The sequence below is a fragment of the Lissotriton helveticus genome, chromosome 1_1, assembly GCF_964261635.1.
Source record: "Lissotriton helveticus chromosome 1_1, aLisHel1.1, whole genome shotgun sequence".
Taxonomy (NCBI): Eukaryota; Metazoa; Chordata; class Amphibia; order Caudata; family Salamandridae; genus Lissotriton; species Lissotriton helveticus.
In genome coordinates this window covers 1,765,094,791-1,765,119,947 of record NC_136057.1, presented here as the reverse complement: position 1 = coordinate 1,765,119,947, position 25,157 = coordinate 1,765,094,791, and the positions used below count along the sequence as shown (strand labels likewise).

The window sequence follows — 25,157 nt, the reverse complement described above, 5'->3', positions numbered from 1 at the left end:
CTCTGGCTGCAAAGTGAGAAGAGTTTTGAAAGTGAACTATCTGACTCTCTTGCTGGGGTACATGTGAAAGGGAGTGTGAAAGGAAAGGTTGTAAGATGATTATTTGAAACATACACCTGATTTTAAATACCTGTAAATGAATGGTACACATATTTCAGAATTTATCAGCAATTAGGAAAGTAAAAAGAATGCACTTTTTTTGTAATTCTGAACTGTATTGGAAACATAGATTTAAATAGATCACAATAAATCAAGACACTTTTACATGGTGATGCTCAAATGATATTTACTGAAACCCAATTTCCACACATTATTATTTGCATCCTCTTTACTATTTTCAGGGAAACTGTATGTCTGTGCAAATTTAGTGGTCATTTGAATGTTAAATGTGCTGTCCATAAATGACAGTTCGCTACCACATGATGCCTTAGTAATACATTTTCAACACTGTGCTGCAAAATGCAACACCAGTAACATACTACATCTGTTCCACTCTCCTGCTGAATACGTTTGCTACACTTTGTGTGAAGATAGGACTTTCTTACAATTCCTATTCCTATGACTTCAGTGAAATAGCACTGATGTTGGCACCCCGCTCTGAAAATTGTTCAGCACAACTAGAGCAAAGGTGATAAACTCTGTCCCTAAGTCCAGTTTTAAAATAAAACCCTGGTAAGTATTTCCAAACAGAATTCCAGGTGAACCTTCCAGTATTTTTTGTTGCTGTTTTATTACCTCACACTCCCATTTTAACAGAGAATGTGTTCACTAAAGGTAACCATACACAATAATCCCCACCTGTGTATGACTTTCACACAGGAATTGAGAAATATGGATGTGGCCTAATGGTCACAGCTGCTAATTTTGGATCTGGGGTACCAGGTTTGAGTCCCGGTGTTGGCTCTGGGCAGCTCACTTATTCTTCTATCCTTAAAATAAAATTAATCAAATTAATCTGACTTTATGTATTATAACCTGCTGCTCATGCAAAGCACTCCAATCCTCTTGAGCATTGTTTGTGCCAATACTCTTCAGCAGAAGGGACTCAAAGTTGCTACAAATAATTGGTATCAACACAAAGATTTTTCGGAAGCCTTGTGATGTTAGTGAACAGATGCCACAGGCCAGTGTAACACTCTGAAAAGTGTTCCGGTTCCAGTGCTGTTCACCATCTGCCACTTTCATGGGCAAATCAATATCTTGGCCACAGTCGATAAAGATACATTGACATTATCAAGGTCATCAAATTTACAAACAATTGCTGCTGGAGTGGACTGCAAAACATTTTAAATAATATTTTAGTTGGGTATTTCACAACAGTTTGAAGGCATGTCTACTATTACATTAAGTTTGTCTTTCTAAAAATTGAGTCATGGTTCTAAAATGTTTGGGAAGAACTGTGTTTGTGTATTTGTATTAGTGGAGTGGTGTGGCTCACTGATTAGAGGCGGCAGACCCAGAAGCAGAGAACGGCCCGGGACCAGGGTTAAATTCCTGACGCAGCAGGGTCGTGGACCAGAGTCACCGGACTTGATAATTCTTGCCTCGGTACCTGCTCTAACCAGGGATCACACTCAGCAACTCTGGGCATTAGCTTGCCTCATCTCTACAACGGCCCCCCACATTTGCCGGGGATGCCTGGTTTCACCTTGAAGATACCCAGTAGGGACCATCTCACAGGGATAGCCAGGACGGGTTCCCCAGCGGTCTACAGCGCCACAACGCCTCAGGGCAGCAGTGTGCTTTACAAGACACATACATCACATTACATATTCCCTGAACCCTGATTGTTAGGTAGTATGATGTAGGTTCACAAAGCCCAGATTGGAGTAGCAATAGCATTCTTTAGTTTTGAGACACTTCTGAGGTATATCAAGAGGTGATGACTTGCTGATCAGAGAAAGGAAGGGTCGAATAAGGAAAAGCAGTTCTCCAAATAGGCAGTTTCTCCTTCATAGATTTAAGCCAGGTTATTTTCAAGCTGGTAAACTTCCTGGAACATGTCTGCTCCAATAAAATTGGCTTAAACGGAAATGTGGCAGTTTCTCCCGGGAGACATGTGCAACAATGAATTAGGTCTTCAGCACATGCTTACAATATTTTCTGTTCCTATTCTCCTTGCACGAGGTTGGTATTTGAAGGTGGACTTACCTGGAAAGGAGCCAACAGGAAAAATCCACAGATGTTGTGAAGCAATAAAAGCTACCAACAGTGGTATTAACAGCTAATTAATGCTTTTATACTGGCTATTGGGCCTAATAAAGTTGAACCAAACCTCTCAGTAAAAAAAATATGGCAGAGGCTTGCGTCCTTGATAGAATGATGTCAACATCCTTCACGTTCCTATTTTCCACGGTCCTTGCCCACCTTGAAATCTCTGCAACAAAGTTACTGGATAATCACACACTAAATAATTCCACTCCACAAGCACCCTCTTTCTCTTCTCCCTTCTCAAAACATGCAGGTAAGTGTGACAGATGGATCAAGGCACAAAACCCCACTCCTGTAAGAATCTCTGGCTCCAAATAAACCTCCCTGCCTTCATTCGCACCAGAAAAGCACTCAACACCATCTTCACTTGCATGATTCTAAGAGATAATTTATTGGTTTGATTGTGGATTCTCCTGAGTCTATCACTCAAAAATTGTGTATTCCTTCATTTGTAACCTGTACAACAGTCATTGCAACATGGAAACTTAAAGAATAGATCACTGTAACCTGAGAGCAGACCAGTTGTTTCTCTGAAACCTCCATTGCAGTTATAGACAGGTCAATTGCAACATTACAAATTGTGTTTTCTCTAGAATTACCATCATATCTGCAGAAAACACCATTGTAGTCTGTGACATGGTGACTGCAGCCAGTAAAATGCCATTGCAACCTCAGAAAAAGCCACTGTAACACCGGAAAATACTATAGGTTTCTATGAAATGACCATTATAGCCTTAGAAAAGACCGCTGTAATCTCAGAAAATAACATTGTTTTATCTTAAATGACCTTGTAAATATAGGAAATGCCACTGTTTTTCCTTAAAAGACAATTATTATCACAGGAAAAATATTGTCTTTTTTCAGAAACAGGCTCTGAAAATGTACTTGTTATCTCTTCAATTACCCAGCTGAAGTCAGAAACGACCTTTGCACTGACTAACATGAACATTGTAAATTCAGAAATTACTATTGTTATTTCCTAAATGATTAATATAACATCTAAAAAAAAGATTACTTTCCCTGAAATAACCATCATTAGCACTTACAAGACCATAGTTATCTCTGAAATGTTCATTGGTACCTTTGAAATCACCATTATAGACATAGAAATGACCATTGTATCCTCAGAAAAGCATTTAATCTCGGAAAATACTAATGGTATCGCTTCATAACCACTGTTTTCTTTGAAAGTATTTGTAATATTAGTAAATACAATTAATATATCGAAAAGGACATTGCACACACTGAATGGAAACTCAGAAAATACAATTGTTATGAAAAGACCGTTGTGAATAGGGGACTTGTTGTCTCTGAAAGGAGCATTTCAACCAGTGATATGAATATTTTACTCAAAGACAAGAGCATTGTAACCACAACAGTCATAACCTCGCAATCCCAGTAGTGTTTAACACATAATAAGTAATTGCAAACATTTCACTTTAGGTGTGATTTTAAAGCATCTTTACAAAATAATATTAATGATATTTAATATTTTTAAATTAACTAAATATTTAATTCAATCTTAAAGTAATGATGTCAAGTTCCAACTAGTTACTTTTCAAATTAAGGTGGAATTCCCTTTCTCTGGGGTGGATATCTCCCTACAGTAAAGTATAGAAAACATTTCAAACGCGTATCAAACTTAAAAAAAAAAATAACCAAAATATTCTCATGTTAAATATTATTGTAAATTAATGTTATGTATTTGTTCGAAATGTAGAACAATATAGAACACATGCTGAACAAAATACAAAAACACTACAGCACTATTAACTTAATTTTGATTTAAAGATTTAATCAGTACAAATATATTAAATCAAAATTATTTTTTACAGATTTTCTTTGCAAATCCCACTTAAAGTAAAATATTTAGATATTTTTAGGTCTAAAAATACAAAAACATATCTATAGATGTTATATACATTAATGTAAGTATTTGTTTAAAAAATTAAAGTTACATTTATTTTCAAATTTAAAAAATATCAAATATCTTATAAAATAATATTTATTTTATATGTATATCTACTATTCTGCCTTAAAATCAATGTATATATATCTATAAAATGTTGAAAGAAATTAGTTTATTTTACCATTATGTCCAATGGTGTTCTATTTTAACTGCCTACTGTTCTTTTTTTTCCTGGGAGGTTCTCAAAGTACCAGTCGGTGGTCATGTGTGGACCTTGACTTACTACTGTTTTGGGTCCTTTTTGGCTGTAGTATATTTAGAAGTGTAGTTCGAATGGGCTTTCTCTTTTGCGAGTGGTTGTCTGACACTCCCTAAACCCCTCTTTGATCCTTCCTAAACCCCTCCCATGTAGGCCCCTTTCTTTGGCCTCTACCGCACGCTTCCTCCCACATTTGCTACGAAGTAGTAAACTTACATGTCAGAGGTTCACCCCATAGAAAAAAATAGGATAGGTGGAGGTGAAGATTTTCACTTGTAGTTTTGTCAATTGCATTTTGTAGTAAGTAGTACTAATGTAGTACTAATTTACATTCTACAAAATGCAGTTTATGAATCAGGCCCTTAGAGTACACTAGTGAGTGCAATTTCAGTACACCATGAGAGCACTTACAGTGCAATAAGTTAATTAGGAGTATGAAGGATACGCTGATCATCTACTTGCAGTTCACTAGAGAGTACAATTGGAATACATTGAGAGTACTCTCTCAAAACACTCAAAGTAAACAGAGTAAACTTAAAGTTAACCATCAGAAAACTGGCAGTCTACGAATTACAGTATATTTTGAGTACAATGGGAGATCACTGCAAGCATGTCATTTGTTCACTGATAGTATGCTTAGAGTACTCTAAAGAATACATTGAAAAAAATAGACTTAGTGTACACCAAAAGTTACGAATGGAGTATAATGAAAATATGCTTATAGAATAATAAGTACACTATGAGTGTGCTTGAGTACAATTTATGTACACTTAGAGTGCGCTTGGAAGTAAATTGTGAGTACACTTCGAGTAAGATAGAGAGCACAAATATAGTACATGAAGAGTATGTATTGAGTACCCTGAGAGCACATTGGGTGTGAACTTAGTGTATCATAAAATGTGCAATTGGATTATGCTGTGGGCGTAAGATGCCATTACACTGAAAGTAAGCTTAGAGTAGACTGAGATTACAAATGTATTTGATTATTATATAAAAAAATACTGTAAACAGCAGTATATTGAATAAAAAAACAAAACAAGTCAGTCACCACACTATCAAAGCTACATTGTTTACCAAAGTTTTGAATGATGACAAATTGGGAGTACATCTCATAGTCAAATGAAGCAGGTCGACAGCAAAGAAGCAAGTAATTTAAATGAGAGAAAGTGTGGAGGTGTGCAGTGAGGTAGGGGCCGATAGCAAACAAGCAGAAGGAGGAAGAAGAAGACAGCTACAAACATAAGATACTATCAGCGAAGTGGAATAAGACAAGACAAGGCAAGAACATGATTGCATTCAAGGACAATACATAAGAAGGGATTTCCATTGCCAAAGATATGGTAGCAAAGTAATTGCTGCACGAAGAAGAAATTAGAAGAGCGAAGTAGAAGGGACAATAGTAGGTGATTGCAGGCATTATAGACTGCAGAGGTGCATAGAGGCATTAAGGAAAACTAAATCTAGACAAAAGCAATACTTGAGACAAGAAAAGGTTAAGAAGTAGTAGTGTCAGGAAGGATCATTCCAGAAGACAAAGAAAGTTTGAACTTAGAAACTAAAGGGCTTTATTTAGAGTTTGTGAGTACCCTACTTGCCAAATCCTCGGTTCAAAGAAGTGGAAACTTTAGGCTGACATGTGCAAGTACCTCAGTGCATCCAGCCTTTTTAGGGGGGGGGGGGCTTCTGATGTGCGTTTTTGTGTCTGAGACCACCAAGGAAAGTCTGATGGTGTTTAACCAGAAAACAAATCAATGACCCTCACCCACATGATGAGAGAAAACTCAGCAGGCGTCAGGAACATTCATTTTTAGTTTTCCAAAAGCAAACTGGGGGTTGTTTTTGAAACAAAAAAACTTTGCTGTATGGGTGCAATACACATGCGCTCACTCAACAAAGCTTCAGTGCCTTCAGTGGAGCATTGTGGCTCAAGGCCGATCCATATCTCTAAATACGGCCCGCAGTGGCCACCCAAGTGAATCCCTTTATGCTAGAGAAATAGTGTACAGCCCCCAAATATGAAATAAGCACATAAGAAAGGAGCAAATAGGGAAAATGGGTTTGACTAGTGTAGAGGTGAGCCCCACTGTCAGACCACATGGCTAGCCGAATGAAAAAGAGATTCACAGATGGTAGAGAAAGAGTCAAGGCATAGAGCGGGTGATGAAGTGGCTGGAGGAGAATCAGGGGTGTGTGTGTGGCCAGTATTAGACAGCACAGAATGAGAGACGGAAAAAGAAGTGTGAACATTAGAGAGGTTAGAGTCAGGTGTGACTTACACTGAGAGTGCAAAGTCAAAAGACAAAGGGCCTTATTTATGAAGGCCTTGCGCCGCCGGTGTGTCACTTTTTCCCATTTTAAAAGTGGCGCACCGGCGGCGCAAGACCTTCATAAATAAGGCCCAAAGTCTACAGAGGGAACTTTTAGAGCAGGGCGATAGTAACCAGCGAGTAAGTACTCTGGGGGGTCAGTGAAAGTATGCTTGGAGTACAATACGAGTATACTACAAGTTCACTGAGTTTGCTTTCCAATAGGAACCATATATAATGCCTATTGTCCTGTTTTGCCAAAGGTGAACCTGAAGCCCAATGAGATGGGAGTGTAGGGAAGCCGGCCTAGCGCTCAGGTCTCTCAATTTTTTAAGTCACATTTTCACCAGGGACGTAACTTGCACCAGTGAAGATATATCTGTGGCCTGACCAGGCCCTACTGAGCTGGCATATCTTTGTTTCCAAATATCTCCTTCTCGTCTCCTGTTCATCGACCAGTATATCCTTTCAGCTTCTATTGTGAATGGATTATTTGTGTGTCATTGGTTTCTTCGTGGGGTCTGTTTGTAGTAAATATTTCCTGCGTTTGCAAAGAGTAGAGCAAGCGAAGTTTGTTCACCAGATCAAACCTACCGCAGTCTGCAATCCTAAACTAAGCACAGTGCGCCCCATGCCCTCCCAGCTGTATCAGCTAATACTGGGGACAAGAAGGCCATGTTTTCTGTCCGAGAATCTGCAGACCAGGCTCCGATAAATAGTTGGCTACTGAGTTTATTTAACATGCTGTTCAGGCTCAGCTTCGCGTTTCTGACATTTGGCACCCGCAGCTTCCAGGGAGGGCACCAGAGCCAAGTTCTGAGTCTTGGCCTTCCGCGTGCGCCGGAACCTGAGAAGACACCCAGGGCTGGGAGGGCGCTTCCGGTATGGGTCAGAGCACACGTCAAAACGTTGTCTACGCATGGGAGCGTGACGCATGAGGACCTCGGAGTAGACAGGCCCCATTTCTGTACAGAGAGCGCTGTGCAGGAGTCCTGAGTGACTTTCGGATACGAGAGGAGCTATGTTTGAATTATTAGCAGCGGTTGCCATACAGGTGTTTGTGTGCTTAGGGGTCGGAAGGGATGTGCCTGGTATTATGTGCACAGAGAGCCAAATGCAGGAGATAGCGCTCAGATATCAGAGGGGACAAGTCCAGTCTTAGCAGCATGGCAAGCTTTGCAGCAGTCAAGGCACTCAGCTATCAGAAGAGTAATTGCCAACAATATGGTCTTAGACAGTGCCATACATGCAGAGGTGGGCACTCAGAGGTTCGTTTCTAAAATAATTGGCGCAGACTGTCATACGAGAGCCATAGCGCTGAGACATACCTGGTAATTATCAGTACTGACAGCACCCGCCACATGTTGGGGTGGGAACATTTTCGGTACTGCTGACATAGAATGTGCTGTACTGGAGTCACGGTCATGCATAAGAGAGTGGATCTTCCCGGTATCCCTAGACTGGAGCAACTGGTACAAATGACAGGGACTCCGATGCCACAGCTGTTCTGTCCAGTGTTTATTGCATGATAGTAGTGGTACCGATGTCGAGAAAGTCCGATGTCACAGTGGAAAAAACAACATTACATGAGCCAGGGTAAACTAATGGGCAGAAGACCTGCCCTGCAGTATCTGGCTGGATCGCGTGATACAGGTGATAGGGACAATGAGTGTCTCACTCAGGGAACTATCCTAGCACTATCTGCAGAAAGGTCTGAAACAAGATACTCAAACTATACCACAGTAGGCTTGTCCACAGATATCTGCCCGAGGGCGTGATACAGGGGAGAGTCAAACAAATGCCACACTGTATGAATCCATGAGTATGTGCAGGAGGGTGTAATACAGAGTCAACCTGATGTTACAGCAGACTTGTCCAAATGTAGCTGGGGAGGGTGTGATGCACAAAGAGTCAAACTAATGACATTCCGGATATATCTAGGAGTATGTGCAGGAGGGGGTAATACAGAGAGAGGCCAACTCATGTTACATTGGACTTGTCCTATTATATTATCTCCTGGAGGGTGTGATACAGGAGAGTACAACTATTGTCACTGTGGCCTGTCCTATAGTTTTGGTTTGGGGTGTAATACAGGAGAGAGCCAGACTAGTATCACAATGGACTTGTCCAATAGTATATGCAGGAAGGTTTCATATCGGAGAGTCAAGCTTATCAAACTAATGTCACAGTGGACTGTATTGTCTATGGGAATGAGTGACACAGGAGAATCACGGTGGATTTGCCCAATAGTGTCTGTCTTGAGGGTTTTATACAGGAAACAAGGTACTTCTATTTCAAATTAGCATGTCTTTCGGAATCTACAATCAGGGTATGATAAGCGAGACAGAGAAAACTAATGCCACTGGTGATTTGTCCTGCAGTAACTCCATGAACAGGCAGGGAAAACTAATTAGACAGGACTTGACCAGTGGTATCACAACAAAATGTATGTGAGGATTTTATATACCCAATTGACCTCATGGATGATTTCTGTCTGATTCTGCTCATTGCTTAACCAAAGGTGAGGTTCACAATGCAGCTGAGACCCTTCTATTGCCTCATCATTACTAAAAACAATGAACATCTACAGTATCTGTGGCTGTAGCCCACCACAAACATGTGTTACTGTTGAGTCACTCGGAGATATAGGGACTGGTTTATTTTTCCCTTGGCAGGTCATGGCCAGGTCTCCTATTCAGCTAAATTAGTTTCTTAAGTAAAGCAAGAAAGTGTTCCAAAACATAACTGCTGATAGACAGCAAATGCTTTCAACAATTTTCAGAAGCCATTTTGCACAAATATCTCTTTTGAAAGCTCACCTAACTATCAACTGACTCCTTCTTGAGTGTAGGGTGACGTCAATATGCAGAAAAAGTACAGTGGAGTATTGATTTACCACTGGCCATTTCAGGACAGGGTCATGCGACATTGTAGCCAGTTCCTCTGCAACTTGGTGAAGTTTCTAAATTCAAAATGTTCGGGTGAAAATTGCAAACTAAGGTTAAATTATGCACATCACCCAGCCCCCCTACTACTGCACATCCTCAATCTACAGACCACACATTCATATTAATTAACTCTCTGCAGTGCACCACACACAAGAAATTACAGACCTCATCACATATCACAAGATTGATTCCCTCTTCATCACAGAAACATGGATTACCCCGACATCTTCACCCATCCTAGATGTTATTCTTCCCAAAGGCTACCAGTGGCGGCTAGTGACATTTGAATGTGGTGAGGTGAATCAGCAGCAGATCTCAGGGCTCACAGCTAACAGGAACAACCCCATAGCCCTGTACTCATGCCTCTGCATTTCTCTGGTGCACAGATCGAAATTTAAGCGAGCATAGGTTGTAACAAGAAATGGACGGAGGAAAAATGGCACACAAGCCAACATCCCCATCTCAATTCATTCTCAACCTTCCTTCCAGATGTGTGTGACACAAGGTCCTTGCTATGTGGCATCAGAAGCAACCAAATCTGAACACAAAATCCGGTGCAACAAAGCAGGTGTTACCTACATAATCCACAACTGAAATTCAATACTCAAAAGTGACATTCATGGAAGACATTCCAGCATATACAGCTGAGCCGCAAATGTGAAAGGGAGCTGACCCACATTATTTCTTCCAACGCCTCTGTTGACTTGTGTACACCATGCTGCCCCCATCCCTTAGATCAGGGCTCGAGTTGGGGTACCACGCGGGTGGACGGTGTCACCCCACTTCTTTTAACAGGAACTCGATAACTGGAGCAAATGGAGCCACACATTCACTCTGTGGCCTCTCTGGGGCGAGATCGGAGCTCATTCAGAACGCTGCTCACGCGCTGGCTTCTCTGATGCAATTGCATCTAAGGGGTGAGCGAGGGGAGGCATTGATTCCGATGGTGCAAGCCACCTTTCGTGACGTCACTTCCTGTTGTGACATCAGCGTCCCCCCACTTCTTTTTTAGGACTTGAAAATGAGACTACAATAATGGTGCCACCCACCATAAAAAACAGCCAAGTAGAAAAAACAGCAGTTTAACATATGATACAAAAAAAATGTTTTTGGTGTAATGAAAACAAAGCCCGATTGCTGTTCTGGCGCTCACCGTAGGGAGAGCATATTCATATTTCCAGCGAGAACGGCGACTCTGAGGACCTTGCGTCCCTTTCCAGTCCTGTTCCATTCTAAGCAAATTTTCCTTTCGTGTCTCTCTCGGCATCACAAAGCCACATCGTATCAAGCTGTTTATCATACCCTGATTGAATTGCGACTAACCAATGCCATTTGATTGGGCGGATGGGCCTGAGATGTGAGGCTGCCTCCTATCTGCCTGATTTTAATATCTAGACGAATGTTGTGAGCAGTTACAGACATCATCTGCACCAGCACACCTATAAATACAGCAATCAAAGCTCATGCAGTTTGAAACAAATGAACTCTGAACGTTTCCATCTTGCAGTGCAATGGAGGATCTAACAAGCAGCTGATTTGTTTTCTTATTGCAGAGAATACACCTTGCTCACAAAGAGCAGCATTCTTTTTGGGCAAGAGGCTATAAAGCACATGTGTAAGCGATTTGCATTCCAGACAGTGGCAGTAGCCTGTGATAATACTGGTAACTATTAATGTGCTGAGCTGAAGGTCCCAGTTTACATGTCTGCCCCGTCAAACAACCAACAGATGGAAACCGTTGTTTTTTGCCATGCTCCTTTTGCGCATGGCAGTCATTTTCTATCATCGAACCTCTCAATGCACCTTTTCTCCGTGCATCCTTCACAGGAGGAAGTGACCTATAGGCAAGGTTATTGTCCCCAGCAGAAAGTTTTGGCCAGATTTTGTTTAAACAAATAAAAACAAAACAAAAACACATACTGATCAGGGCCGGACTGGCCATAGCGGGCACCGGGCTATACCCTGGTGCGCCGCACCGGTGGGGGCAGGTTTTGTGCCCCTGGCGGCACTTTTTGTTACAGGGTCATTTTTGCAGCACAAAATCGGCCCTGTATCAAAATCGGGCAAAAACCGGCCCTGGCAAAGAGCGCGGTCGCACCTCCAACCCCCGTGGGGGGTGGGAGGGCCGGCCGAGCACTTTGCCAGGGCAGGTTGTGGCTCCCAGTCCGGCCCTAATACTGATGTCAGTTTCGCGTCACTGGGACCACCATCCAGATAGAAAGAAGGCACTCCACTCTGTCAGCAGAAACCACAGAGCGTAAGAAGTGAAGAGCTAAACAAACAAGCCAATCTTGGAGCTGCTCTCATGTCGCTGTCAGCAAGAGATAAGAGCCACGATTGGTGTGAGTATGCTAATACAGTGCTCCTTTTCAGACTAGGAGTCTATGCCTGCAGTTTGCCCAGCTGTAACACAGCTGACATTGGTACGGTTTGAAGTGTGCATGTCAAGCCAGCCGGCGTAGGACAGCCGGCCAATCCCACATGCGCACTTCAGTCTGTAGGCAAGTCATTCTGCTGCCGATCAGCAGTAGAAATGGCTCCACCCCTTACTCAAAAGAGACGCATTGCACCTGGTCATGCCATTGACTACTTCACTAAATTCATTGTTTTCTGCAGTTGCTGCTCTCTCAGCAGGTGGGGCGACACTCCTCCACCCTGGAGGAGGAACTGCCACTGCAGGCTACAGCATCCATTATGTGGACCACACACATAAGAAGGGAGGAGGCCTCGCTGTCATCCATAAGTCCTCCTGGTAATGAACCCTACCCATGCAATACTCAACTGCATGGCAAGGCTGACATACCATTGCCTACTCTCTGCAGCTCAGAATACCACCGTCCACCTCATTTACAGGCATCCCAGACAGAACAAGAGTATCAATGATGAATTCTCAGATCTCCTCACCGCCTCGTCGACATGTCAACTACTGGGTGACTTCAAACTACCAGACAGCTCAAGCTCAAAAATACAAGAGACCCTCTCTTCAACCTCATTGATACATTTAATGTGGTAAAGCATGTCACACAACCAACACACTCCAAAGGACACATCCTCAACCTTGTCTTCTCAGCATCACTAACAATCCAATGCAAGCCACCTATACCCCTGGACTGCTAACAAACAAAGGTAAACACAGAAAAGAACACCATACCTTCATATCCTTCAAAGACTTATCCATAGTTCAAACTAATGCTCAAACATGTCTCTCACCCTATCAATTCCATGCCCGACATCAACACCCTTCGAAACAACTTCACCAATTTTTAGGAAGACATTGTGAAAATCCAAGCCCCAATTTTAACCTGCAAGTGCAATCCAAAGCCTTTAGCACCCTGACACTCTAAAGAACTGCTGACAATAAAGGATCCATTTGCAGACAGGAAAGAAAATTGAAGGAAAACAACTCCAGATGACCTCATGATACTGAAATCCCTCCGTCCAACACACTTGCAGCTTACACATCAGATTGTTCATCACATCAGCCAAAGCAAAGAACTATACAAACACGCTCATTGAAGACACAAACACATACAGAATGTTCTTCAAGACAATCAATCACTGCATCAACCCCCTGCTGGACCTACTTATTTCTCACTCTGAAAAGAAGTGCAATACCATCTACCTCTTCTTCAGCAAACAAAATACAATCAAGCAGCACTTCGACAACATCAAACCTGCTTCATCTTTTACACCCCCTGTAGAATCCTGCAATAGTCAGCCTTCAAAACCCTATCTCTCCCAGATTTCACTGGCACACCCAATTCCGTCAAAGCCACTTCTTATAAAGATGATGTCTTACTGGTGTCTTTCATCAAAGCTCTCTCTGGGGAAGCGTTTTTACCCCTACTCAGCATCAACAATTCCTTCCTTTCCCCACACATTTTCCCAGAAGCTCTCAAGACAGACCAGATCCTCCCACTCTTAAAGACACATATTCTAGACCATGATGACCGTGCCAACTACCAGCCAGTCACTCACCTACCATTGAAAAAACAGTATATTTCATGCACAGCTAACAACCTGGATTCAGATCATGTAACATTACAGTTTGTAGATCATGCCCTCTTGACCACAGATGAAGATTAACCTTGTCTTCTGATTTTGTTGGCCCATTCAGCTGCCTTCTACATAGTCAACCATCCTACCCTCAGATGCACCCTGAGTCTTGAAGGGGATTCACCAGCAATGTACTTCACTGGTTATCCTTCTACCTTTCCAACGACATCAGTTTTTTCATATGGCCATGCCTTATAACAAAAGATCCTTACCACTGGTTGAGCCCCCCAGTGTTCCAAGCTGTCTCCTGCTATCCTCAACCTTTACATGCAGCCACTTGGTGCTCTCCTCACAGACCACAGCATCAAGATTCACCAATATGCTGATGATACACAACTCCACTTGATATGCCTCCTCAGATTTAGAGATCCAACATCTGAAACACTTCTTGCACATCATCAAGAGCTGGTTGTTCAGTGCCTAGATGAAGCTCAACCCGAACAAGACTAAATTCCTGGGTTTTGCTAAAAATAACAAACTAGAAAAATCACAACACTGGTTCACTATCATGAGCCTTGAAGGCTTTTAACCCCAACTTTAATCAAAAACCAAGTCACTTGGACTAACCCTGGACACTAATCTCACACACAAGGAACACACTGCTAAAAATATAAAGACAGCCAGGTGCCAACTCTCTCTTCCAAAGAAAGTCAATATGTTTCTTCCAGTAAGCAACCTGAGGATGCCCTCTCAAGCACTTGTATTCTCGTATCTGGATGGTGGTAAAGCCCTGCTCTATTGCCTCCCAGACTCCACACTGGCATCCCTTAAAGCATCCTACATGCCACAGCATGTTTCATCTAGGGCCAAGAGTAAAATGATCAACATAGGTCAATCCTGATTGAGCTCCATTGGCTCTCTCCACCTGCCCTCATTATCTTCAAAGCCAGTTGTGTCATTTACAAAGCCACCATGATCAGCACCCCACACTTATCTTGAAGAAAATCTCACCATCTCTGGTGCTTCTTGCCACATCTACGGCCAGGACAAGATAATACTGTAGTCTGATAAGACTAAGAAATGTAAAAAAGATAGAACAAGAAAGCAATTATTTTTCCACCTTTGCACCCAGGATCTGGAACAACATCCCCCGTATTCATCAGGACCACCCCAACACTGCTCCAATCAGTTTAGAAAAGAGTTGAAGACTCCCCTCTTTAAAGAACACTGTATCTCAAGCAATTAACCACCCACAACCCAGCTTCCCTCATCTATCACTTGTTGACTTTTTGCTTGTTTTTGACCATGTACAGTGCTCTGCTGCCTTTTGACTAAGGTCCTGTATAAATACATGCATACATACATACCCATACTCCTTGGTTTAAAATTTGTCCCATTTGTCATGTTACATTTTGCAATATATTTTCCTTGCTGGACATCCTCAAATTATAAAATCTCAAAGGTATTGGGTTTACTCACAAAGCCAAAGGAGCTGTTTACTTGAAAACTGTTCACTGAGTTTGTGGAAGTCAACCTCAGCCACCACCACTGGAAATTAAGGGAACTCACCTGCTTTGGACCCTGTACCATAAGGCTCTAGAAGCTGAAGGCCCTATGAAAAGGAGACTGGACAGTGGTTATTGGCACCCCAGGTAAAATAGAGGAGGCTGCAGTATCCTTGAATGGTATTCCTGAAAAGGAGCTCCCTGGCATGAAAAAGCCGTCTTTGACATTGTAACCACTGGTTGTGGGACTATGTGTCCATGCATTCCCATTGACCTCCATGACTCTATGTAAAACTCTGTATTGTCTAACACCACTGTAAGAGTAATCCTTCCTATCTTGGCCTTACTATCCAGTGGGTAGCCACTGGACATCCTAAAGATGAATTTTATTTTTACTGTTATAAAACACTTTATGGGAGTATTGAGAGGGCCTAACACAGTCACGACTCAAAGCCTCTACCCTATCCCCATATTCCTTCCAGGGCAGGCAGTTCATCAAAGTGCAGTTGGGGACATGTTTAGCATTATGAAACCCAGTAGTCTTATACATAAATATGATGTGCAGTACTATCTGAAAGAAGATATGACATAGGTGTCCCAACTTCAGATACTCATGGGAGAATGAAGATCACCGGTGAGTAATCAGGCCATTACCCCATCCTCTCTCTTCCTCATGAGAGTCTGTACTTATTGAGGGATGTTCCTTCACAAAGTTTGTGCAGTTTTCATACACGTTGCAAGTTTCATAACCTGTGGACCATACCACAAAAACCTACTGGTAGAGTTCCACAAATCAACCAGCCTCCAAGTCAGGTGAGCATATTCATTCAAGGACACCAGGGTCAGTAAATCTACTCCATTTAGCAGCACCCAGGCTGCGTTGACGTAAATGTTGCATGGTTGGTACGACTTAGACTATGGGAATTGAAGGCAACAGAATAAATTTGACTAGGGGATGTACAGTCGAAAAATTGCGGTTTGGATATGTTTCTCCATTCAATTTAAAACTGCAGGCTAACGGCTCGAACTGTCAACTTTGAAACTAGGAAACCAGAGGGCATATATAGAAGGAAGTGGCAGAGTGAGGCGTTAGCCGTCATAATAATAATAATAATAATAATCCACATTTGTAAAGCGCACAATCACCCGTTAGGGTCTCTAGGCGCTGGGGGCCGTCTGGAAGATTAAACAAGCTATTGCCCAGAGTCACATGGTGCTGGGCTAATCTGCCGCCGGTGCCAGGGATCGAACCGTGATCCCCAGCTTCCGGAGTCAGTCGCCCTGGCCGCGGCGCCACACCTCATGGCTTAACGCCTCACTCCGCCACTTCAGAAACATAAAGCTGCACCATATTTACAAGGTTTTGGTGCTGCCTTGCATTTTTCCCTGCACTGACGCTACACTTCGCAATGTAGCGCCAACGTAGGCACGCTTGCACCATAGTGCAATGGTGTCTGCGTGCAAGGGAGGATTGTTTACATGTCGGACGGTCCCCATTCCTGCACATAAACAATCCTGAAGTGCCATTTTGTGACTTCTATGTGTGCTGCTTAATTCAGCACACAGGGAAGTTACAAAATGTAATTTTTTAAGGATTGTTTATGTGCAGGGAGGGTCAGTATCCTACACTTACCCAATCCCAATATTTTGCTCAGGCAGCACACATGGAAAAAGCAAAAATGAGGAGAAATAAAGCATTTCTCCTTATTTCACCAACTTAAGACCAGGTTTTCCCTTATCTTAATTTTGGTGCTCGCTCCTATTTACGCTGCCCTTGTAAATAGGGGGCAGCGTCAAAAACAATGGGTGGAACGCACACCGCGACTCCCACTGCCCACCACTTTCACGCTAAGCATAGCGTGAAAAAGGGCCTTATTTACAAGGCATCTGCCTTGTAAATAAGGCGAGGCCCCTACCACCACCACAAAATTGACTTTGTGCTGGCGAAAGGGTCTTGTACATATGCCACCAGGTCAGACAACCGTTGTAGGCTCAACACCCTGGGCAAACCACTTAATCTCCCCTTACCTAAAAAAAATCTGACCTTGTATAATCTAACATGGTGGTCATGGAGAGAGCTCTAATGCCCTTAGGCCAAATTTGTGCTATATAAAACGGAAAAAGATAAACAAATAAAAAAAAATGCACAGTGGCGTAACGCAGAATGACGATGACCACCTGCAGTTGCTTGCGTTGCAACCCTGAAAATAGATTGACTTTCAAAAATGCAGTGTACGCTCGTTTGGACATTGGCATCATCCTGATGCCGGTTTGAGTACATTTTAGTACCCCAATATTCAGAAAGATTCGGTACATCTCAATCGAGACAATGTAAAGCGGTCTGGAAATCGTTCAGGATGGTACATCTACTGAAGGCTGTACGCGGTATCAGGAGAATGGTTGAGACACAAGGGCAGTCCGCATATCATGAGAACTGTTCAGTTGTACAATATAGACAACCCCGAGGCTTTTTCCCGCATAACAAAGACTGCCGGCACCATATTCAGATTTTTTTTTAATTCAAAGAATCTTATTGAAATTTTCAACAAAGAGAGCCAAAGTAAGACAATACCACTCACACATGGTGAAAAGCGGGGACGCAATAAGTAGATCTCGTGTACAAGTTTGACTGGGGGATGCTGATCAGTAGGAAACAAATATCAAATCAAGTGGGATCATCAGTTGAAGACAAGTTACATTATATTGAATAAGCATAAGGAAAGCAATTTTTTTTAAGGGTACATTTACAGAAAGCAAACAGTTCCATGAGAATTACAGTTCTTTTTCCCTTTACATTTGCATTTCGAAATAAAACTTTAATACAAGTTTCAGAACGCTGTTTGCCCCTAATATGGAACAAATTAATGTTTGAAGATGTCCAGCGCTGGGAAATGAGTCATGACTGATTAACCCTGTTTACTGAGCCAGGGAGGGGCCACTCCCCGCTCACCCCCACCTCTTTTCTGTGCCCTAGCAAATTGTAGCACTGTTGTAAACTCATTTTTTTTATTTTTCTTAAACCTTCTGGGAAAGGAGCCAGTTATAGCCCCAGGGAGTGCTCATCAGAAAAGCAAACAACCCTCCAGTCTAGGTTTACATTAAACATTGTAGCCCCCCTCCAACCCCCCCCCCATCCTCTTGATAGCTAGGGTGGGAAACAGCATGCAGCTCACAAGAGCGCTTCACTGTCCTAGCATAAACTAACCATCCATTATCAAAACAATCATGACCCAGAGAATGACACAACACATTGACTAACTGCCTGCTAAAATGGGATCATGGGATACCGTCCAACTACTGTAAAACCTAATCCAGCTAGTGGTGCGAGCTGAAGCAGGGGCGTAGCTATCAATGCAGCAGTGGGTACAGTGGTATGGTCCCCGGGTGAGAGGGGCGCCCTTCACCCACATCCGTGTATGGTTTTACAACTAAGTCAAGGGTTGGGGTGGCATTTTCTTGCTTGCATTAGAGGTAGTGGCACCCCACCCCCCACGCTACTGCCTGGAGTATTCGTGATTGCATTCTTAACATTGTAAACTGGCTGCACCACGAAATACTGGAAAATGCTAAGGCAAACATGTATTTTTAATCTAGCGCCTAATACAAGCGTTAAGACTACCTCATTTTTGTTAAATCATGCAACTGAGGTCAAAAGAAATTTCTTCGTTGGTCCAAAATCTCTCACTGCATCCGAGCCTAAAGAATGTGATTACACTTCTGGTTTGCTGGTTCCAGAGAGGACAACTTAGCAATGAGGCCGCATGCACTTATGAGTGATGTGGCGGTACATGTACTGGGATATTTTAAATAAAATGAAAAGTCCAGTCTATTGAGGGTCTTGAGGGTGGTTGGTTGCTTCCTTAACTAGTGCTGCAAAATTCTTGTACATTACGGTGACAGCAGCTTCCCCAGATCCACATTTTCTTGAAGCAGTGTACCAAGCAACTGCCTAATGTGTACAACTCGATCACAGCAAAATACAGAATGAAAAAGTGTGCATTATTTTCCCTCCAAAATGAAATCCTCCCATATGAAAAAATGTTCAAATTAACATGGTTTGTTTGGAACCAGATCCACTTCACTGCTCAGCCTGTGCCGCCCAATGGCCTGCACTTCTGTGCAGTGTTTCACTCCTTTGCTTTACTCACACACATTTTGGTGATTCAGTTGAGATCATCCCCAAACATGTCAAAAATCACCTACACCGTCCAGTCTTGCAAGAAAGAAAAAGTTACATTTTCCAAAGCAGCCACTGAAGGTTTGAGTGAAAGCTCCCAACAATGAAGATCTACTGCAGAAAAAACGTGCCCGGATGCTGTGCGCTGTGCCACCTTCAGTCCTGTAAAAGATTAACAACTACCCTTTTGTAATATTGCTAGAAATCTCTAAACTTTAATATCCCTTTTACCCACAAAGTCACTGTTAAATAGGTGACCTAGGCTGGGAAGTGACTAAAGCCAGACTTCATCAGTTGGTGCCTCTGGAGAACCTCACCACAGTATTTCTAACCCTTTGTCATTTGCTTTCCCAGCTACCCTTATACTCTGTAAAACATGCATTCTAGTGCTCCAAAGCAGCATGGGCTGCATGCAGTGTTTTAACAAGTGCTGCCAAAGCCAATTGGTTTGGAGTTGACCTCCACCCTTTTGGATTTGTCAATGTTTTGGTTTGCTTTGTTATGGTTTTTGTCAAATGTTAATGCTCGGGTAGCTACTGGGCAGTGGCGTAATGCAAAATGATGGGACCCTCCTGCAGAATATTAAGGTGGCTCCTAAGTCATCCATATCAAACAAATATTCATTGACATTAAGTGTAATGGCCCCCCTTACAGGGTTGGAAACACACCTGGAGGCTCGTGGACCCCCTACACCGCAGGAACTGCAGGGGCCTGCATAACTTCCCAGATACGGGGCCCTCATCAATCTAAAAAAAAAACATTGGCTAAAAGCAAAGATGTTTTGGTTTCGAAAAGCCATAGTAGTCCCTGATCCTCAAAGGAACTACTTTGTGTGTGGATGTGCTCCTTGTGAGAGTGCAGAATGCCGTCACTCACAATGAAGGCAGCCAGTGGCTGAAGCGGGCTGACACATTGCCCTATCCTGTAGGCTGTACTGGGCAGAAGAAAAATGTGAATGGCACAATAACAGATCAATGGAAGAAGAAGGCTGGCAGAAGACCCCTATTAATCGGTATGCTACACATATAGGGGCATATTACCAACGATTAGCGATATTTATCGCTAACTAGGCTTAGCAACGATTTATATCGCTAAGCATCGCCGGAAATTATCGCTGAGATAACGTGCTATTAGCAACGTTTATCTCCAAAGCGATAAATTTTCCGGCGATAGCGTGAATATCGCTGAGAATACAGCGATATTCACGCATTAGCGACAAAATGCTCTTAGCCATGTTATCCACCTCCCATTGGATAACATGGCTAAGAACTGGTCAGAGCAGGCGTTAGTTTTTGGCGATAGCGGGAATATTTCCATCGCTACGCCTGCTTTGCTAATAGGCGATAGCGACGTTAGCGACTGCTTTCAGTCGCTAACAGGTTGGGTACGCCCACTTTGCATGTCATTAGCGATAAATATCGCTGACATGCAAAGTGGGACCCAAACCTCTCGCTATCGCTCTATTAGCAAGCTGTTAGCGACAGCTTGCTAATAGAGCGATAGAATTATCGCCACTTAGCGGCCGAAAACGTCCGCTAGAGCGGCGATAATTGCCTATCGCCCTGCTTGGTAATATGCCCCATAATTTTAGAAAAATTTAAAGGTTTTGACTAACAAGAGCGCCAAAAAGATTTTAAGTGTACAAAACAGCACTACATTGGATATGGGAATGACTGTATTTCATGTGATCCAACATCTCCTGCCCTTTGGTGACCAAAGGCCAGCTCCAACTCATGAGGCAAGGGAACATATTCAAATCTCATTTTTTTTCTCTGAGCACAGTGCCTCCAACATGATTATATTTTGATGAGATCTTTGCCTAATCTTTTTACGTGGATTGCACAGAAAGTGCAGACTCCTAGATTTGGCCCTGGGTTTTGGATGTGGTGGTTGCAACAATTCCGAAACTTCTAAAATCACTACCACCACTTCCTGGTTGTGGCCCAATGCAAAACCTGGAATGATTGAAAAGATACTGAGCTGGAGACTGCTCTTGGGTCAAGCTGTTCTAAGCGATCTGAGGTTATCCTAGTTACTTATAGAACATTTATCTGTGGTATAATGATACAAGGGTGAGTTTTAACCACACCAGTGGTGTTAGCAAATACCAAGCCAATGTAAAGACCCATAACCCAGAGATCACATTTTCCCAGGCTCCAGAAGATAGGCAGGCGGTGCCTAGACTGCAGAAGGAAGCTGAGAATGGAACAAATTCCCGGCTTTCTTAAATACCACAGAACACGGCCAGGTTGTCTCCCATCTATCCATGACTCATTTTGAGGAGATGATGTACTGTATGTACGTCTTCAGCTTCTTCTATTTTTGTTAATTGCCAGTGTGGTAGCCAAGATTACATCAAACTGACAGAAGCAGAACATGTATCCAAAGACTTTTAATCCTACATTGATGAGCTGACTCAACTTGCCCGCCTGCCCCAGGACATCACATTCGGTGCAGTTGGCGTTCAGCACAATTTCTCATTTGAGCAGCGGCTGGTCAGGAGGCGCGTGCAGGAACATTGCCACGTGGAGCAGAGACAGCTCCAGTGTGTTGCCTTCCCCACGTCATGCTTTCCTTCATACTTCAAATAAAAAAATATATATTATCTTTAGACTGGATGTATGTTCTATTTGGGTTATTCATCCCTTCAACATAGAACATTGTGGAAGTGCTGTCTTTTAAGGATTACAACTTGCATATTAGTGAGAAGCAAAGATAAGAACTGTCCTGATTGTTGATAAAAACGTACATTTATACTGGAGGTATACATTATTTTTGCATGTCACTGCTACATTAGAGGGTTGAATTAAAACACACCATTAAATGGTACCCATCGTTGGCTATCGTTGTCAGAATCAGATTTGAAATCTGCCACACCCCATTCGGCAGGACATGGGGGCAAGCAAAGACTACTGGGTCTCAACCATGGAGATTGAGGTTATTTGCCTCTGATGTCCCAAGGGGCCATTTTACTCTGACTCTGCACACTGGGCCAAATATTACCCCTTCAGCACTTTAGTCTCAATGGTAGCTATGGCGAGCAGTCACAGGCTTCTGAGGGAGGTACTGTGGGGGAGCTCAAGCTTCACACTCAACAAACATATATTAATTTAATACATGATTGCTCAACCAGTGCTGAACTTTAAGGCAGACTAGAACTGAATACGACACATTTGATATGATCAAGATATAACTCAGTGTCCTATGCACTTGAGGTTGTCTGCGATGTGTCCCATTATTGATCTCTGACCCCTTTATGGTCAATGTGGTCAAAGCAGTACCATCCCAGGTTCAATGTCAAGCTTGATTAGGGTAATGTGCAAATTAGCTTGTTACTCTTTTAATCTTCGCTTCTATCTTACACAGCTAGGTCTCTCAGTTCATGTTAGGGTCAGTGGACTTGGGCCCTTGACTAGTTTCTCTTTTGCTCGCCCACTATCCTGCTTCTGAGAGAGTGCAAGCCAGCAGTTCCTGTTGAGGGCTCCTCAGGTGGTCATGTCTCCGACAAGGCAGCTGCTTTGTGATCTCCAACGCCAGCGACTGGAGCGTTTCATTGAGGAAGACTGCTGCTCACGGAGATTCTGGATCGTAGTAGGTCTGGCAGTCTCAGGGTGGTGTGGTAGTGCACAGTCTGGTCTTCTTCTGGTGGCCCTCACTCCTGGGACCGCCTGGGACTCAATTTGTACGGCCACATCTGAGAAAGCGTTATTGCTTTCCTATGAAAAAAAGCAGCACTTATAGTCATTGCATTTCCCTCTTTTTATTTAATGTCTCCGAAATATCTTTGTAATAGGATATGTCATTACCAACCTGGGCGCGTCTTACAATCTGATCATTTTTTAGTCTTAAAATGCCCTTGGTTTCACCTGCTGAAGACAAGAGGTGGACGATCTTTCTCTGTTTTCATTTCAAAAGACTGGAACATACTTCCATTGACTTTGTGGGTTCTCAAGACAGAAGATCTGCTTAGATCTCAGCTGAAGGCTTGGCTCTTCAACATAGATTAATTTGACCTGGCTATTGGTTCCTTTCTTGTGTTCTAGTGCCAGGACGCCATTTGGCAGCTGTGTATCCTATCAATGTATTTAAAGGATTGACTTCCTGGTGAATGCACCACATATCAGGTTGAACTCTCATCATTGCACAGTGGCTTAAGTTCACACTGCAACTTTGATTCCAGCACAGCAGCTTTGGTCCAACCACAACTTTGATTCTGGCGCAATGGCCTGTGTCACGCCACAACTGCCACAGAGGTCAGTTCACACTGCAGATTCATGATTCCTGAGAGGAACCACAGTGCAGTCTCTGGTGCACACAGGTCGATCTCTGCTGGCAGACCTACCACACTTTGGGGCCCATTAGGATGTCTGGCGGATCGTCAGCGCCATGCGGGCGGTGGCAATCCGCCAGACATCCTTACCCCCCCGCCACCTGTTTCCACCCGGCATATTACTATGGCGGGGGGACCACGGCAGACGGAAAGACCGTCTGCCGCTTTTCCACCCCGGTCGCCTTGCGACCGGGGCGGAAAAGGTTTAATATGGTGGCGGTGTCCATAAGACACCACCAGCCATATTAGCATGGGCCAAAACAGATGCCTTTCCGTGGCGGCAATGCCGCCACGGAAAGGCAGGCGGTCTTCACTTTGGGGGGCCCCCATGGTGAAGGTGCGGTGGGGGGATGCACATGGGGGGTACCTGTGGTACCCCCCTGCATTTGCATACACAATGCGGCAGGCACCGCGCGGTGACTGCCGCTTTGTGTATGCAAAGGCATACATGCATTTTTAGCATTGTGGCGGGAGGTGCTCTCAGCACCGCCCGCCACAATGCTAAAAATGCTGGATGCGCCCGCCACTGTGGCGGGCGCATCCTAATACCCCCCACGGGACCCCCGCCCTTATGGCGGGTGGTCCCATTATCCGATAGGAGGGCGGGCGGTCTAAGTCCGCCCGTCATCCTAATGACCCCTTTAGTTTCACATTGCACTTCACTTCTCTTTGACAGTTACTCCTCCTTGGCAGGCTCCTTACCCCTTTCAGCAGGCAGGCTGACTTCATAGCACTTCAGGACAGGTGAACAGATATTCCAGCAAGGTGACGTGCCCTCTCCTCTGTGAAGATGGCTGTCAGGTGAGCACCAGCTCTGGTTACACATCAGCCCTCTAAGTTCTCTGCTGAGCACTGTGTTCCTTGGTCATGGAGAACTCGGAACTGGAACAACAAGTGGGTCAGTGAGTCCCACTTTTATGTGCAATCAGAAAGTAGATGTGGATACAGGCTGCACTTTCAGAACCCGTTTAGGGTGGTTATTCTTTCAAGTGTTCTCTGCAGGCTGCTCGCCAGACATTTTCCTTTGTGTAAACTGATGCTTCTTAAAGTCTCCAGCCTGGAACACCCACAATAGAGAGACACAAAGAGTAGTGAGCTTTCGGCACCCGGCTGTCAGGATCCACACTGAAAGAGTAATCAGGGAAAGACAAAAGACTGGCCTCTCTTAAGGGGTCCATTTCACCAGTCTTCAGTCCCAACCTCACCATATAATAAATGGAAATGCTTCAAGAAGACTAATCAACATCTACGTGTTCACGAAAAGCTTCAGTTGAATTTCTAAATGAGCCTTGAACACTATTCCCTCACTTCGCTGTCTAAGACACATCCATCTAGCTTCATAAATGTCAGCAACACACGTTAGCTGTCTGGGAAAACATCCTCAGCTTTATCTTGTGCAAAGGACAGGGCAAGGGCATCCAAAATGGATCCCACGGGCCTCTCTACTCTAGTTCACCTAAACACACCATGCATGTACAGCACAGGCCACATACACAAACATGCAAAACATACTCTC

General features: G+C 43.4%; 1 protein-coding gene across 1 annotated transcript in view; it reads left to right on the top strand.

Annotated features, from left to right (window-relative positions):
* Nucleotides 1-25,157, top strand: part of COL5A3 (collagen type V alpha 3 chain) — a 598,884-nt gene that overhangs the window by 289,553 nt on the left and 284,174 nt on the right. The window lies entirely within an intron of this gene.